The sequence below is a fragment of the Moschus berezovskii genome, chromosome 5, assembly GCF_049115385.1.
Source record: "Moschus berezovskii isolate FMDL1 chromosome 5, NW_MosBer_1.0, whole genome shotgun sequence".
Classification (NCBI taxonomy): domain Eukaryota; kingdom Metazoa; phylum Chordata; class Mammalia; order Artiodactyla; family Moschidae; genus Moschus; species Moschus berezovskii.
Genome location: NC_142464.1, coordinates 99,902,850 through 99,917,794, shown reverse-complemented (window position 1 = coordinate 99,917,794; position 14,945 = coordinate 99,902,850). Strand labels below are relative to the sequence as shown.

General features: G+C 43.4%; 1 long non-coding RNA gene across 1 annotated transcript in view; it reads left to right on the top strand.

Annotated features, from left to right (window-relative positions):
* The window catches only part of LOC129561945 (uncharacterized), a 36,584-nt gene extending 30,190 nt beyond the window's left edge, over positions 1-6,394 (top strand). Inside the window, exon 3 of the long non-coding RNA XR_008687083.2 lies at positions 4,569-6,394. This is a non-coding gene — a long non-coding RNA (uncharacterized LOC129561945). The remainder of the gene's footprint in view (positions 1-4,568) is intronic.
* Positions 6,395-14,945: the final 8,551 nt, after the last annotated feature.

Genomic DNA, 14,945 nt, shown 5'->3' with positions numbered 1-14,945 from the left:
GAGGAGCCTGGTGGGCTGTGGTCCATGGGGTTGAAAAGAGTCAGACACGAGTGAATCAACTGAGCAGAGCGGCATGTGCTGATGGGAATGATCCAGTGGAGAGAAAGACTGGTGATGTTGGGAAACTTCAGGAGTGATGCTCTTGAGTACGTGAGAAGGGAGGATTGGCCTTAGGTGGGAGCACAGGGTAGGCAAAGCAGCAGGTGGGACAGAAGAGTGGGTGGGTGCAGATGCTGGCAGCTGGGAGAATTTGCAAGTGACTCCGTCACTCTTGACTGTTGTGCAATTAAGTCTCTCTAGCAGACAGCACCACTAAAGAACGTGTATTTGGGGGAAGTGGGAGAAGCTGGCAACTTGAGGATGACAGAGAAGCTGTGATATATAGTCTTTTAGGAGAGTAAATTGATAGGAAATGTTGCATGATTACAGTGGCTGTGGTGGTAGGGTCCCTAAGGGCCCACTGGAAGTCAGTGGGCTGGAATTTAAAGTGAGATCAGCCAGTGTTGTGTTTTCCTCCAGCACTGGAACTGGGCTAACGTCATGGTGTCAGCAGGACTGCTTCCTTCCAGAGGCACCAGGGGAGAGTCAGGTTTTTTGCCTGTGCCAGTTTCTAGAAGCTACTTGCTCTTCTTGGCTCATGGGTCCCTTCCTCCATCTTCAAAACCGCCGTATAGCACTGTTGAAGTTCCTTCCCGACTCTGCTTCCTTTGTCCTTCCTTTCTGACAGAGGCCCTCTTGCTTCCCTCTCTAGGGGACTGTTGGGATTACTTTGGGCCCAGCCAGGCCCACCCACTGCCTCCCCATCCCCAAATCCTTAATCAATCACATCTGGTGAATCCCTTTTTTGCCATGTAAAATAACATATTCACATGTCTGTGGATTAGGACTCAGACATCCTTCAGGGGGCCATTATTCTGTCTCCCATCATTAGTGAAATTGAATATGTTTTCATATGATTATTAGCTTTTTGTATTTCTTCTTTTGTGAGTTACCCATTCCTGACATTTTTTTCTATTAGCTGTTAGTCTTTATCATTCATTTGTAAGAAGTCTTTCTCTCTTAAGGATATAAACCCTGACAGTGCAGCATCTTGCATTATTTCCCCTTAGTTCATTGCTTGCTTTTCAACTTTGTTTACCAAATATTATCCTACTTACAAAAGAATTACTTTTACAAAGTTTATCTTATGGAAAATGTCAAACAAAAGTAGAGAGGTTATTATATTAAATCTCCACATATTTATCATCAAGCTTAAATAATGATCAACTCAAAGCTAACCTTATTTTATTTGTATTCTTACCTACTTCCCCTATGTTATTTGTTATATTCAGTACCAGATATAATTTCATTTTGTCCATAAATATTTCAGCAAAATACATTAACTTTATGATATTAATTTTCTTAAATTATTTTCACTAAGGTTTCTGGTTTTGGTGCTGCCTATGAAAAAGCCCTATCCACTTGTCTTTTTAAGGAGGATGAAAATAAAGTCTGAATGCAAGTTTTTTACCTTTTAAGGGAGTCATATTTCTTTTTTCTTAACTTTTTCTTAGAAGTGACCATTTTCCGACTACTTAAACACGTCTATTTGAGCACCTACCATGTGGAAAATGCTGTGAATTCAACTTCATGTTACCCTTTGCATGCATGTGAAGAGGGAACTGTGTAAAAGGATTACAATTATAAAATTAGCAGCCTGCCCATTGGTGTCTGCATTCCTGATTTAGTCCTCTTTCCATGATGACACTGATGACTGGGGACAACTGCTAGAAGGCTGGCAATTGTTGGCCATGCCTGCATTATTTATACTTTTCAGTGTTTTATGCCAAAGCCACTGGGCACTGGCAAGTAAAAACAAATACGAAACGGAGGGGAAGACCGGATCCCTTTCTTCACAGTCTGCTGCTTGGTAACCCCCTTTCTGTTCTCAAAGGCATGAGCCCCATGGTCCTTTGTTTAACACAGCCCACTCCATGATGGATTGTTGGCAACCAGAGATGGAATTAGAGAGCCATTGACTTCCACGTCAAAAAAGAAGAAATACAACCAGTACAGTTATTAATTAGGACCGGGTAAGACTGAGTAACGGAGAAGGCACTGGAGACCCACTCTAGTACTCTCGCCTGGAAAATCCCATGGATGGAGGAGCCTGGTAGGCTGCAGTCCATGGGGACACTAAGAGTCGGACACGACTGAGCGACTTCCCTTTCACTTTTCACTTTCTTGCATTGGAGAAGGAAATGGCAACCCACTCCAGTGTTCTTGCCTGGAGAATCCCAGGGACGGGGGAGCCTGGTGGGCTGCCATCTGTGGGGTCGCACAGAGTCAGACACGACTGACATGATTTAGCAGTAGAAGACTGAGTAATCCAGGTGATATCTTAGAGTTCCTGACGTAAAAGGGGGGTAGTGGGGCAGGAGTTCAGTGTGTGCTTGTCATAGCCTAGCAACTCCACAGCCAAAACAAACACAGCTCAAACTTTACCACCATAAATACCAACCGATTTGTTTGACAGCCTCTAACATCCTACTCTTAACTCCTTGCGATCTGGTTTTGTGAAAATTCTTTTGAAGGTTACCAGGAGGATTCTGGACATCATTTCAGTCTCTGTGCTGTGTATCCTTTCTTTGGTAAGTGACTATTAAGAGGCCCTTTGTTTGAACTTCTTGTCCTCTTATCCTCTGCAATGCTAAGTGATTCTGTTCTACCCATGTTTCCTGTGAGTCTTTGACTACTATGGTAGCTGCTTCCTCTCCCTTCATCCCTTAATTGCACTTCCACTTCAGGCTGTGAGAGTCATCTGTGCTTCTGTCTTACAACTCACTCTTTAACTTCAACTCTTTGGCTCCCAAATCTCTCTTTCAAGCTCAACTTATTCCCTGAGCTCCTGACCCATGTTTCTGGCTAATTTCTGGGGATATCCAGGTTGATTTGGCTCACCTTGGACTTCTTAGCTCAACTCCTGCCTTAAACTTTAGGTCCTGGGGACTTTCCTGGTGGTTCAGTGATTTAAGACTCCTCAATTCTGCTGCAGGGGGCCCGGGTTCAATCCCTGGTTGGGGAACTAAGATCCTGCATGCCATATGGCACAGCCAAAAAAAAGCCAAAACCAAACAAACTTGAGACCTTGGACACTAGCACCCAACACCTCCAGGCTTGGACTCAACTTCTTTAGGAGATGATCATGGTAGCAACTGAGAAGGATAACAATTAGACAGATCTTAGAATTGAGTCTTACTGCTATTCCTGGGTAGGCCTGAATTGAGCCTGTGGTACCTGGCAAGGGCTACCGTTATACAACCTTTCCTCCTGGGCACCAGAATACTGCTTGTCTTTTCTTCCAAGAATTTCACTTTCCCTCTAGATCTGAAGCCTGTTTTACTGAGTCTCTGAAAGTGCTGATGAGTGTTACCACGTTCCTTCCCAATCAAATCTTGTTTTGTGTTTTCCCAGCCCCATGAGTGCTGTGTTCTAACCTCCATGGGCCAAGCCTCCTGGAAACTGGGCCTTAAGCCATAGGGCTATTCTGGCTGTTCCTAAGTCTTGACTGTTACCCCTTCTCAAAGTCTGGCCTTCTTCTTTTTTTTTTTTTAATTTTTATTTTTATTGGAGGCTAATTATTTTACAATATTATATTGGTTGGTTTTGTCATACATTGACATGCATCTGCCCCGGGTGTACATGAGTTTCCCCTCCCGAACCCCCCTCCCACCTCCCTCCTCCCCTTATCCTCCCTCTGGGTCATCCCCGCATACCAGCCCCGAGCATCCTGTAACATGCATCGACCCTGAACTGGCGATTCGTTTCACATATGATAATATACATGTTTCAATGCCATTCTCCCAAACCATCCCACCCTCACCCTCTCCCACAGAGTCCCAAAGACTGTTCTATACATCTGTGTCTCTTTTGCTGTCTCATATACAGGGTTATCATTTCCATCTTTCTAAATTCCATATATATGCGTTAGTATATTGTATTGGTGTTTTTCTTTCTGGCTTACTTCACTCTGTATAATAGGCTCTAGTTTCATCCACCTCATTAGAACTGGTTCAAATGCATTCTTTTTAATGGCTGAGTAGCAATACTTTGGCCACCTCATGCGACGAGTTGACTCACTGGAAAAGACTCTGATGCTGGGAAAGGTTGGGGGCGGGAGGAGAAGGGGACGACGGAGAATGAGATGGCTGGATGGCATCACCGACTCTGTGGACGTGAGTTTGAGTGAACTCCGGGAGTTGGTGATGGACAGGGAGGCCTGGCGTGCTGTGATTCATGGGGTCGCGGAGAGTCGGACACGACTGAGCGACTGAACTGAACTGAACTGAATACTGGGGAGGGTTGGGGGCTGGAGGAGAAGGGGACGACCAAGAATGAGATGGCTGGATGGCATCACCGACTCTGTGGACATGAGTTTGAGTGAACTCCGGGAGTTGGTGATGGACAGGGAGGCCTGGCGTGCTGTGATTCATGGGTTCGCGGAGAGTCGGACACGGCTGAGCGACTGAACTGAACTGAATACTCCATTGTGTATATGTACCAAAGCTTTCTTATCCATTCATCTGCAGATGGACATCTAGGTTGCTTCTATGTCCTGGCTATTATAAACAGTGCTGCAATGAACAGTCTGGCCTTCTTTTGTGTCCTGCTATCCTAGCTGCCTCCATTGCTTCATTACTTCCTGCTCATACTTTCTGAAAATCCCTCCAGCTGTTATTTCTGGATGTGGTACTTCACACTTCAGCTCATCCTACCTTCTAGTGTCATCTTAAATTCTTCATGGAACTTGGTGAGGTATAAAGATATACTTACCTTCAAAATAGATTTTCTTTTTTTATAATTATTAATTTTCTTATCATTATTTTTATTATTTATTCCCAACCACAGCATATAAAAGGTTGGAGGGCCTGGCTTTGCCAGTGTCCCGTAAAGGTAAGTAAGCACTCTTGATATATGTGCTTATTTATTCAAGTTGTACCTAAAATACTTTCAAGCACTCATCTTATCATGTTACTACGTGGGAAAATGCCTGTAGTTACCTCTCACCCCAGGCCATAGTCTGCACTTACTGGTGTGCTGTTGGAGGTCTTCCAAGAACACACTCTAGTATTTTTTTCATTCATTTTTTTTTTCATTGACACACGGTTTATTGAGATATCTTTATTGAGATATGGTTGACATACAACATTTTGTACTTTTGTACAGTGTGAGGATCTAACTCATTAGCATTATTATTTTTTAATTTCTTGCTTTTTAATTAAAGGATAATTGCTTTACAATATTATGTTGGTTTCTGTGATACATCAACCCGAATCAGCCATAGGTATACATATTTCCACTCTCTCTTGAACCTCTCCCCCACCTCCCACCTCGTCCGACCAATACAACGCTTTAGTATTATTAGTAGGGGGGTTCTCTTTCTTCCTCTTCCTTTTCTTCTTCTCTACCTCCCCTTCTAATTGTCTAAATAATTATTGATCACTCAGAGAGGCAGGTCAGTAAATGAAGATATGAAGCTGGTGGCAGTGGAGGTTACAGAGACTGGAGGGAGGCACTCCATCCCAAGGGAACAGACAGCATCTACTGCTCTCTCCATTGTTTCTGTGTGGACTGTGGGTCCAGTGTTGTCAAACTGTTATCTTTTTCAAGAGAATTTGGGCATCTGTTTCAGTTAGGGCCCCACGCTTCCACTGTAGGAGACACAGGTTCCATCCCTGGTCAGGGAACTAAGATCCCGTATGCCACGCAGCCAAAAAAAAATTTAAAAATTAGCAACCAATTAAAAAGTCTGTTAAACCCTGTGACACTAAGCAGAACAGCTGTGAGTTGGATCTAGCCTGTGGGTTCCTAGTTTGCGCTTTTACTCTCCAGAAATCTCCTCCAAGCCCGTCCATGTTCCCTGATACCTTGTGTTTTCCTGGCTCTTCCTTTTGTTCTTCATGTCCCACTAGCTGGACTGCCCAACCCCATTCTCTCCACTGATCCAAATCCCAACTCCTACCTGATCTTGAAGGTCAAACTCAAAGTCTGCTGTGTGGCATACTTGGCTTTTCAGCAGCAAGCAGGAAAATCCAGAATCAGCAATGGGTTGACAGGTGGTCTAGACAGCAAATCCTGGGAGGTCATCCGAGGCAGGGATCACATTCCCAGTCTACATGTCCAGGGAACAGGGAGCCAGGGGACAAGGGGTTCAGTGACTTAGGTGAAGAAGTCTGAGCAAGTCCTAGACACAGGACACAGAAGACTGGAATGAAGCTTGATAATAGTTCCAAGACAACAGCTTTTAAAAATAAAACAGGATTCTCTAGTTTTTGAAGGGAAAGAAAAAAGGAAGGGCAACTAACCTAGTTTGTCCTAGGTATGTCTCAAAGTCATACTGCAGTTTAGAGAGATCAGATAGCTTATTCATGTCATGCTGCTGCTACTGCTAAGTCACTTCAGTCGTGTCCGACTCTGTGTGACCCCATAGACGGAAGCCCACCAGGCTCCCCCGTCCCTGGGATTCTCCAGGCAAGAACACTGGAGTGGGTTGCCATTTCCTTCTCCAATGTGTGAAAGTGAAAAGTGAAAGTGAAGTCGCTCAGTCGTGTCCGACCCTTAGCGACCCCACGGACTGCAGCCTACCAGGCTCCTCCATCCATGGGATTTTCTAGGCAATAGTACTAGAGTGGCTTGCCATTGCCTTATTCATGTCATACAGCTAATAAAACGCAGGGCGAGAGTTTAGGTTTTCTGTTCCTTGGAGCTTGAGCTTCAGCATCCGTCCTTCCAATGAGTTTTCAGGGTTGATTTCCTTGAGGATTGACTGGTTTGATCTCTTTGCTGTCCAAGGGACTCCTCAAGAATCTTCTCCAGAACCACAATTTGAAAGCCTCAGTCCTTGGGTTCTCAACCTTCTTTATGGTCCAACTCTCAAATCCGTACATGACTACTGGAAAAACCATAGCTTTGACTATATGGACCTTTGCTGGCAAAGTGGTATCTACACTGTCTAGGTTTGTCATAACTTGCGTTCCAAGGAGCAAGTTGCAGTCACTGTCCGCAGTGATTTTGGAGCTCAAGAAAATAAAATCTGTCACTGCTTCCACTTTTTCTGCTTCTATTTGCTATGAAGTTATAGGACCAGGTGCCATGATCTTAAGTTTTTTTGGGGGGGCGCTGTGCTGGTTCTTAGTTGCTGTGCAGGCTTTTCTCTAGTTGCAGCGAGCGGGGATTACTCTCGAGTTGTGGTTTGCCAGCTTCTCATTGCAGTGGCTTCTGTTGCCGTGGAGCCCAGGCTCTGGCACATGAAGGCTTCAGTAGTGGTGGTTCCCAGGCTCTAGAGCACAGGCTCAATAACTGTGGCACACGGGCTTAGTTCCTCTGTGACATGTGGACTCTTCCTCGATCAGGGACTGAACCCGTGCCTCCTGCATTGGCAGGCAGATACTTTACCACTGAGCCACCAGAGAAGCCCTTAAGTTTTCTGAATGTTGAGTTTCAAGCCAGCATTTTCACTCTCCTCTTTCACCCTCATCCAGAGGCTCTTTAGTTCCTCTTAGGGAGGCTCTGAAAGCAGGGGTGGGGAATGTGCGTCTTGGGCTGTGCTGTCTTTGCCAAAATATCACAGAGCAACTGGGGTGTGAGGTCAGTGTCTTGGTTTGAGACCAACCAGAACAGAAGTATTAAAAATGAAGGCTCTGCAATGTTTAAATACATGCAACAAACAGAAACCAATGAATATGCTTCCTTCACTAGATACTGCTTTCCTGTGCCCATAAAATGAGCAGTGATGATTAGTCCTCAGCCCAGAAATCTCCAAAAATGATCTGAAATATGTATCCCTAAGCCAACTGGCAGAAACCAGTCACTTCTATGGGTTTCTTTGACTAAATGTCATTCTAGCTTCCTCTGTGATTCCTTTTTAAGACCCCACATTTTATAGCAAAGGTCATCATACCCCTTCCTAGTCCAAGAGAAAGAAAAAGAACTGCTTTTAAATATTTAAAATCTCTATATTTTCTCAGTTTGTGCAGAAAAATAGGGAAGAAATGCAGAGTTTTTTTGTGGAAATTAAGCCCAGCTTTTCTCAGACCTCTGTGTATGTCATCTTTGCCCATCATAGAAGTAGGTTCTGGGATGAAAGTATTTGTGCAAATACTTTTTCTGGGATTTATATACAGTGGAAAAGCTTAAAGGTAAAGTTTCTTTAAATGCTATTTACCCTGACCCCTCCTTTTTGAGATACTGTGTTCAGCCTTGAAGCTGATGTTGAGGTAACACCAGACTACCTATTCTTGCCAATACATGTCACCGTTGCTTCAGCGTCATACTTGCTCTTCCTTCTGCCTGGGACAGCTGTTGTCAACCATTGCACTTTCTTCCCTGGCTCATTCTTTTGTTGTTGTTGCTTAGTTGCTAAGTTGTGTCTGACTCTTTGTGACCCCATGGTCTGTAGCCTTCCAGGCTCCTCTGTTGGTGGTGTTTCCCAGGCAAGAATACTGGATTAGGTAGCCATTTCCTTCTCCAGGGGGTCTTCTGACCCAGGGATCAAACCCACATCTCTTTTGCAGGCTGATTCTTTACCACTGAGATACCTGGGAAGCATGGCTCATTCTTACTTCAAGATTCAGCTCAGGTGTCATCTCCAGGAATTCTGAGCCTCCAGGTTGATGTCATTGCCCCTTCTGTTTGTTCTCACTGCACCCTGAGCAAACCTCCGTCTTAAACCTTAGTATAGACACTCCTTGAAAGCAAACTATTAATAAAAACGATGACTTATATAACTGTCCTTTTATTTTTCTTTAAGAAAACCATAATATTGGCCAATTTCCAAGCTTTAGGTTTAGTTAAATCCTTAATGGAAAACATGTGGCTTTGTGAAATGCACAGTATCATTATTATTTTGTCTCCTTTTAAACAGAAACAATCTAGATGAAGATTCTAAGTCCTTAAGCACACCATGATGCTGAGCAAATATGGACTGGTGTACACATTGTGAAAAATTGCCTCATCCGCTTTTGTGTCTTTAGTGTGTTCCTTCCTTTACTAACCCCTTATGGTCTCTGTTGAGGCTTCCCTGGTGGCTCAGACGGTAAAGAATCTGCCTGCAATGCAGGAGATCCAGGTTCAGTTCCTGGGTCAGGAAGATCCCCTGGAGAAGGGAATGGCTACCCACTCCATATCCTTGCCTGGAGAATTCCATGGACAGGGGAGCCTGGCAGGGTCTCAGAGTCGGACACGACTGAGTGACTAATCCTTTCACTTTTCACTATGGTCTCTGTTAAACTAGATTTTCTTTCTTCTGATTTCTAAAAAAGTAGTTCCTTGTTTATGCTGTTTACTGCCACTTTAGGGATTTTTGTTTCCAAGATTACCCCAAAGGAAACAATTTCCACTTTAACAACCATATATGAAAACCATGTACCTGTCACCCAGTGAAGGCTGATATCCAGGCCATGAGCATTTGTCCTAACAGTAATCATAATAGTTTATATCTGTACCAGAAGGTCTATGAGATAGGAATTGCAATTGTGCCTTTTTACAGATTCAGAGAACTTAATAACTTTTCCAGCACGCAAGTTATAAACGCAGAGCTGGGTTTAAGAACAAAACTCCACCAGATTCCAGAACTTATGTTTTAAAATTTTTAACTGTTTGATTTTGCAATAAAATAAGGATAGATTAATAGAGAGTTGCAAAGAAACGTGTGGGGAGGTCCTGTCCTGTGCAACCGTCACCCCATCTCCCCCATTTTGACATCCTGTATCACTGTAATCAACATCAAAACCAGGAGATAGTTCAGCACCCCTTAGTGTGGTATCCCCCAATTTGACATCCTGTATCACTGTAGTCAACATCAAAACCAGGAGATAGTTTAGCATCCCTTCATGTGGTAAGCTGCTGCTGCTGCTGTGTCACTTCAGTCGTGTCCGACTCTGTGTGACCCCATAGACAGAAGCCCACCAGGGTCCCCCGTCCCTGGGATTCTCCAGGCAAGAACACTGGAGTGGGTTGCCATTTCCTTCTCCAATGTGTGAAAGTGAAAAGTGAAAGTGAAGTCGCTCAGTCGTGTCCGACCCTTAGCAACCCCACGGACTGCAGCCTACCAGGCTCCTCCATCCATGGGATTTTCTAGGCAAGAGTACTGGAGTGGCTCATAGAATTTTAGTTAAATATGGCTTTTGAATGAGAATAGCTTCTTTATATTGTAAAGCCTTCTTTTAAATAAACAACTCATTATTACCATGATACACACTGAAGAAGAATGTGGTTTAGATCATTAGTTCTTAACCTTTTAGGTTAGATATATTTTAGAAGGCAATGCAACGTGGACCTTCCAGGCAAAAAAGATGCATGCATGCAAATGTACAAAATCATGGTTTCCTGAACATCCTTTATCTCCACCCCTCAAAATGTGCTGAGACTCAGATTAAAAACTTCTGGTTTACGAGCAACATTTAAGGAAGTCGCTTTTACTTAATCTGAAACAGCCTTTCTTAGTGCCTTTTTATCTTTTCCCAACTCTGCTTATAGAGGAGCCTCCAAACTCTCTTATTACTCTTTTGTTGACATTTAAAGGGGAGAATCCCAGGGACAGGGGAGCCTGGTGGGCTGCCGTCTATGGGGTCGCACAGAGTCGGACACGACTGAAGCGACTTAGCAGCAGCAGCAAAGGGCTGAAAGTTCCTTGGGTTTTCTACAACTCTTGATGGCTTAGGGAAGAACTGTTTCCAACATTATTGCTCTTATGAACACTATCTGGGTCTGCTTTCGTGTGCATAGAAGTCCTTTGGTCAGTAACTTTTAAGTTGTCTTTCCCTTTTCAGGTCACCACCAGAACTTGGGTAATCTGGGGTCCTGGCTCTGGAGTTAGGGATCAAGTCTGGGATCTCTGAAGCCCAGCTATATACGAGAATGTCACTGAGAGCTTCTGTTTTGAGCCAGCTGCCAGGACCCTGGAAGTGTATTTCCACAGCCAGGGCTCACCCAGAGAGTGCGAGTTAACAAGTCAGATGTCAGAGCTGCAACCTGGAAGGAGGAGGGTAGATATCTATATAGATAAAAGTCAGGCTGATTGTCTGACCAGAACAGTAGGACAAATCTTTGATTATGAGGAAGATTCTTGCCTTAATCATAAACCTCTTATATGTTTCCTGCTGAGGTAAAGCTCAGAGGCGTATTCTGCTGCCGGAAGCCAGAGTTCAGAGAGCCAAGAACCCACAAGGAAGTGGTCACACCTGGAAATGTGTGGGTGAAATTAAGGGCTGATGCTGACACTTTGCATGAGGAATTGGCTGTATTTTGCACTCAGTTGGCTAAGGCAGAAGAAAGCCAAAATACTTTCACTGTGTATCAGCTACCTGGTTTTTTATGATGATCTTTTTCCAATCAGAAGAAGTTTCCCACCAACTCTACCACTTTTTTAAGTTTTCTGTCTGCTGATGAATGCATTTTATTTTGCATACAGTTGGCTTTTTACTGCCCTGAATAATTATGTAGCCTGGTTGCTGAAAGAGACTAGTTGAATAAATAGCTTTCAAAGGTATGGTATCTATTTCCTCCTCCTGAATTTGTCTACTTAAGACGAAGTCTTTTACCATGGTTTCTTTGCACTGTCAAACCAAGTATTTGACCCAAGAGGAGAATGAAGATTGGAAGGAGGGAGGGTGGTCCTGGGCTGGTGTCTGTTTCTAACTTTGTGAAGTGCTGTGTTGGGGTCTTCTGTTGTTGAAGGTATGCCTCAGTTTTATAACAGGAATCAGACTCTTATACCTACCATGCCAGACACTGTGCTAAACACTATAAATAATCCTCCCAACAACCCTAAAGTTGGCTCTTTTATTTTTTGGCCATGCTATGTGGCATTCAGTATCTTAGTTCCCTGACCAGGGACTGAACCCATGCTTCCAGCAGTGGAAGCACAGAGTCTTGACCCCTGGACTACCAGGGAAATCCCCTGAAGTTGGCTATTTATCCATGAGGAAACTAAAGGTCAAAGAAATAAACTAACTTGACCAGTGTCACAAAACTAGTAGGTGAAGAAAAAGGGATTTGATCCCATGTGTTTCATCCTTCTGTATTTAAGTGGAGGATTGGGTCCTCAGCTCTGGCTTCTCATGGTACAACCTCTCTCTTCCCCTCATCCCTCCATGAGGAAATCTGGCTCAGGGATAGGAACTGACACTCAATCCGTTGGAGACTGATTAATGACCCCAGAATGCCTTTTCACAGAATCAGATATGCCTTTCCAATAAACAGAATATCCACCGACCAGGGACCCTCCTCTGGGTCGGAGTGCTTAGTGAGAACTAGATAACCTCGAAAGAAAAAAGTGAAACTGAAAGTTGCTCAGTCACGTCCAACTCTTTGCAACCCCATGAACTATAAAGTCCATGGAATTCTCCAGGCCAGAATACTGGAGTGGGAAGCCATTCCCTTCTCCAGGGGATCTTCCCAACCCAGGGATCGAACCCGGGTCTCCTATATTGCAGGCAGATTCTTAAATGTCTGAGCCAAAGGCCTGAAGAATTAAACACAGCCTGTAGCCCTGAGATGGCTAAATGTCTTCCACATATAGTCTACCCTGAATAGTGCAAGATAAACACTGAGGAAGCTTCTTTCCAAAGTCATCATTTTCTGGACTCCAGGCAACTGAGGGCAGATGACTCTTCTTTTATTTATATTATCTTTAGTTGTTAGGATTATTGTATCTCTTAGATCACTTAGCTTGAGGCGATTTTAGCTGTCATCATAACTTTCTGATTCTTGGATAGAATTCAGGGTGGCTTACTTTTGTAATCCCAAGCCTATTTCTTTAGGTGTTGATTTATGACGGAGAAGGCAATGGCAAGCCACTCCAGTACTCTTGCCTAGAAAATCCCATGGATGGAGGAGCCTGGTAGGCTGCAGTCCGTGGGGTCGCTAAGGGTCGGACACGACTGAGCGACTTCACTTTCACTTTTCACTTTCACACATTGGAGAAGGAAATGGCAACCCACTCCAGTGTTCTTGCCTGGAGAATCCCAGGGACGGGGGAGCCTGGTGGGCTTCTGTCTATGGGGTCACACAGAGTCGGACACGACTGAAGTGACTTAGCAGCAGCAGCAGCAGCAGCAGTTGATTTATGATGAGATTATCGTCTCTAAATTCTGAAGACGTTATCTCAAGAGTTTGCAACCTTTATTCTGTCAAGCTTGGTAGCTTTTAGAATCTCTTCTACTTGAAGATTTTCGTGATCAAAACCAGCTACATGGCTGAAAATCCACCATCTATAGCAGTCATTTATTTACATTTTATACTGAACAACAAATGGGCAGGCTGCACAAGTTTTTTATGCACTTTATGGATGTGTGACACTTTCACATACAATGCCTGAATGGAGAGGAAGAACATCTCTTCAGTCCTAGCCTGTCCCAGTCTCACAAAGATAATGGATGGAACGATTTCAGGAGAAATGAACATTTTGTTCTTTCTTCAGGCCATAATAGTCTTTTTCCTCTTCTGCCTTAAAAGGAATGGGGTTTATCCTACTCACCAAAGTAGGTTTCTCTTTGCATCAAAAAGCTTTGTAAAGGAGCCAGCTGCACCAAGAGAGTCCTGAAATTCTTGAGAAACCAGTTTTCAATTAGGAAGGCTTGATCCAAGGCTAATGGGGTTCATCATTTAGTGGCACTAAATTAGCCATGGGGGACTCTGGGGTCTCTTTCTAAATTGGCCACTTTTAGCTTTGTGCAGCTTGCCTGCTTTGTGAACTGCTTCTGAAACTGCAATGAGGTAATGTTTTGAAAGTGTTTTGAAAACCATAAAATGCTATATACAACTCTTAAGTTGTTCCTTCAAACCAAAGCAGTGAGCAGTGAAAAATGAATCAGCTGAAAGCAATTGGTGCATTTACTTTTTCATGAGCCAGACATGAAGTGCTGATGTTTATTGAGCATTTACCATGTGCCAGGCCTGGTATAAATGTTTTGCTTTTATTAACAGATCTAATCTTTATAGTGTTGTAATAAGGTCGATACCATTGCTGTTGTTTAGTCGCTAAGTCGTATCTGACTCTTTTGTGACCCCATGGACTGTAGCCCTCCAGGCTCCCACGTCCATGGGATTTTCCAGACAAGAATACTGGAGCAGGTTGCCATTTCCTTCTTCAGGGAGTCTTCCTGACTCAGGGCTCGAATCTGTGTCTCCTGCATTGGCAGGTGGATTCTTTACCACTGAGTCACAAGGGAAGACCATAAGGTGGTTATTTGTGGCCCATTTTACAGATGAGAAACACTGAAACACAGAAAAGTTAAGCATCCTGTCCAGGGTCATATAGAGGAAATACACTCGGGTCATACATTTAGTAAGTGATGAGATGAAGCTGGGATGCAAATCCAGGCAGCCTGGCTCCAGATCCCAGACTATACTGCTGGCAGTCTAATCCTTCCTTACTAACTGAATTGGTAGCAGGTCCAAGACATTTGTTATGTATGTCTCAAAAGGTTAAATGTTATGTAAATCTTGAAAGGTTAAAATTGTGATGAGTAAAGACACTAAGAAAAATGAGAATCCTTTAAGGATTTGGATTGATTCCCTTATAATGCCTAGTCTTCATAGTTTTAGGTTCTATCTTACTTACATAGAAATCTAGAATAAGTGTGTGGTCCTTAAACATGCTTGTAAAGTCATCTATTAAACACTCACTTTATCAGCAAAACTGTGGTAATGGAATTGTTTGATCTTCAAAGACCAGTAAGATTGAAGTGAGAGGGTGTAAAGGAAAAACTTTATAAAGTATAATGTCAGTGAAGTATTTTATGCTGAAGTCTATTATAAAAATCAGCATCAATTAATATAATTCTAATAATTTTACTCTTCTAAAAAATTCACCTGCTGATGGTGATTGGATCTCTTTTCCTTTTTTTGTAAAAAAAAACAACAACCCCAAACTGGCCTCACTTGCCCTCTGCAATGGCCCACAC